Genomic DNA, 3,425 nt, shown 5'->3' on the forward strand with positions numbered 1-3,425 from the left:
CTGTCCTCTTTAGTCCTGAGAATTTTGACCAGCATGAGGGTGGGGGCTACGAAGAGGCCAGTTCCGGCTCAGCAGGAAGAATTAGGACGGGAGTCTCCCGTGGCTGTTGGGCGGCATGGCCCGGCTTACAGAGGCGCCGCGCACGCCCAGCGCCAGCGGGGTCGAGGAGCGTGCCCGTAGCCCGTGGGGGAAGGGCAGGTTGTGGAGGAGTTGGAAACATCAGGGGGGAGGTGGATTTATGGCCCGTCAGTGCTTTTCTGTGATTCTGTCACTTTGTAATTAGCTCTCGGAGGCAAACGTAAGTTTGCTGTTAACAGTTACTCAGTAAATAACCCGTTCCTATTTCAGGCACTTCTATTACCTCTGCTAACATGATCATGTAAGGAAAAGTCGTCAAAGGAATCAAATCTCCCAAAACCTGGGAGATTTGACACAAAATACATTGCGTTGTTGGAGGCTGGCCTACTGTTTTCAATGTGACCCTTCAGTCATCAACTACCTTCCTTTGAATTTGTGAAAACAGTTGTAAATGGACTTTTTTAGGGAATGCCATTGCTAATAATAGATTTCACAATGTGTGAAGTTCCATCACATTCCTTTTCATCTTGGCAATAACAATTACATATTTTTCAGAAAATTGGATTTCTGTTTGACTGGCCATCTGTTGTTTTTGTACAATTCTGTGGTTCAGAGGAGGTATTACTGGATTATTGGATTCATAGAATGTACCACCAAACTCCCTTTGGTCTCTTTGCATCAATATTTCTAATGAATGGCCGCAGATGAACTGTATCATTTCCCCAATTTCCATTATTCTTGCTAGGTTATGCCACCACTTTGTGTTAGAAAATATGTTAACGCATTTGCTTTGGGAAATCACTGTAGCTGTCTGTTCATGCCTACTTGTTTACTGTGTAATCTTCATGGGGCAGATCCTCCCCTGTCTGCTCAGAAAAGCTCTAGAATAGAGTCTCCTGGCATTTGTCACTTGCACCTGAAAGTTGTTTTCTTCCACCTCCGCTGGTCCAGATCTTGGCCTCTTGGATGCTAGTGCTCCTTCCAGTCTTGAGGTGCCTCATGAAGCTCTTGAGAGCATGACTTTGACTTCAACAGAAGGGAAGAAGCCAGCATTGTGAAAGTGTATGGTGTGATCTGTTCACCCATGTGGAGATCGAGGCTCTGGCGGGTTGGTTAAGTAACGTGCCCGAAGTACACAGTGAGAACGAATCATAATTCACACCAAGGGTTTTTACCTCCAAAGCCCATGAGGTTTCCATTCTGCCTTGTTTCACTTATATAGGATTCTCATTCACACTGATTTAGAACTGAAAAATACTCCTACTAGAATTTGCCATCTTATGCTCCAAGAAGATAGAACACCTCCTTTTATCAGGGCGGTTTTAAAGAGTTATTGACATTTCTGAAAGCAGTTTTCATTTTATGTTTTCACTGGATGTAACTAGTTTTCTCTTTATGCTCTTAGTTCTCCCTTCTACTACCTAGAAACATGCCTGGTACAATAATTGACTGATTACTTCTACAAGGAGCAAGTTTTTATGTTGAACCCATAATATTATCTGAATATCAAATTTAGTTTTGCCTATTGTACCTGTTCTTTTTTTGTGGGAGGAAAATATCAAGTTGGTTAAAGCTAGAGTGGGGATTATATTCCTGAAACAATTACAAAAATAGCGTTGTTAAAATAGAAATCCAGCTTATATAACGCTATAGCAGATATGAACTCCTAATAGCGTATTTTTGGCTCCATTTTTCTTTCTTAGTCCCAATTTATCTTTGTTTTTTCTCTCAGAGATACATTAACCTGAGCTAATACCAACATAGCTGTAATGTAGATACTATTGATACCATTTTTCTTGTGTAGTTAAAAAGCATTTTGTAGTTTAATACACCTAGATGTGAATACAATGAAGAGCAAAGATCTCTCCCATTAATGAAACTTGGTTCCTCTCCCTAGAGGCAAGCATGTAACCAATTTCCTAGGTATCCTTTTAGAGGTAGCTTAATGTGTGTGTGTTGTGTGTGGCCATGCATAGTCTCCTTTTTCCCACACCACAAATAGAAGCTTACCAAATACACTGTTTTGTTCCCTATGCCCTCCCCAATCCTTTTTTAATTTATTTTTTTACTTAAACTATTATGGAGATTGTTCCATATCAATATCTAATTCACTCTTTTAAGATTTATCAATGTTTCTCTGTTGATAAAACTAATAATACATTTTCATTATAGAAAACTTAGTCACCCTTTGCTTCACCATCTGGGTGCAGCAATGTTAAAGCACTCACATTTGCAACTTTCTGGAGTCTTCACAGTTCTAAACCAGCTACTATGCCCAGATATTCTCAGTAAAACGTTCTTTGTAGGCATTGAATGGACCCAGGATATTTGGCTATAATGTTTTTTTTTTTATTTCATTCTTATTTTCGTTTTTGGTCCTATCAACATTCACAGTTAAACACCAAACAAATACCCACACAGTGTGTTATAGCTAGTAGTGTCATAGCTACTAGTTATAGCTAGTCAGTACTTAAAAATGAACGTTAGCATTGGGGCACCTGGACTTCTGCTCAGGTCATGATCTCACAGTATGTGAGTTTGAGCCCCACGTCAGGCTCTGTGCCTACAGCTGGAACCTACTTCGGATTCTGTGTCTCATTCTTTCTCTGCCCCTCCCCTGCCCCTCCCATTCTTTCTCTGTCTCTCCCTGTCGCTGAAAAATAAATAAACATTGAAAAAAAATTTTTTTTTAATGAACATTAGCATTTGGTGCTGATTTTGCAGATTTGGAATCCAGAACTCTTTTGGGGCACTTTGGCAGAGTGATAGGAAGTGAAAATGAATTGGGAGTATAGGCATGATGTGTGTGTACTCTTATGACCCTTAGGGGTCATACATCTGCTTACTCTGGCAGCACTCAGTAAAGGTTGTTGTCCAGGCGCCATGCAGAGGCCCGGCACCCGAAGTCCAGTGAGGTCAGTACAGGCACAGAGGGCTGGCAGAGCTGAGGAAAGGATGGCTAACTCTACCGGCAGGGTCGGTGGGCAGGATTTGAACTGAGAGCTGCGGGGAAGTGGAGAGGAAGGACAGATCACCATCACCTCCGTCCCTTGCAGCAGGCCCTTCCCTCCAGTTTAGTTCCTGTCGCCCTGCACTGCTTCCATCCAAGTTAGAACAGATTCCTCAACCTTCCCCGATGAGCGTCTTCCATGCGGAGTAAGTGGAGGTTATGGCAGGTTAATAAGCTGACAGCTGTGACTCTCTGGAAGCATGATGATCTCACGGATCTTCCCACACATTTCCCCTGCAATCTCTTGCTTTCTCTTCTTCACAAATAAAGTGATGTGCTCAGACACCAAGTTAGTTATTATTTCAGTGAATGTGCTAGATCTCTGCAGGATATGGCG

The 3,425-nt window shown here is 42.1% G+C and overlaps 1 protein-coding gene across 1 annotated transcript in view; it reads left to right on the forward strand.

The window, feature by feature from the left end:
* The window catches only part of RP9 (RP9 pre-mRNA splicing factor), a 19,584-nt gene that overhangs the window by 7,263 nt on the left and 8,896 nt on the right, over positions 1 to 3,425 (forward strand). The gene's annotated exons all lie outside the window — the stretch shown is intronic.

This window comes from Suricata suricatta, chromosome 2, assembly GCF_006229205.1.
Source record: "Suricata suricatta isolate VVHF042 chromosome 2, meerkat_22Aug2017_6uvM2_HiC, whole genome shotgun sequence".
NCBI lineage: Eukaryota > Metazoa > Chordata > Mammalia > Carnivora > Herpestidae > Suricata > Suricata suricatta.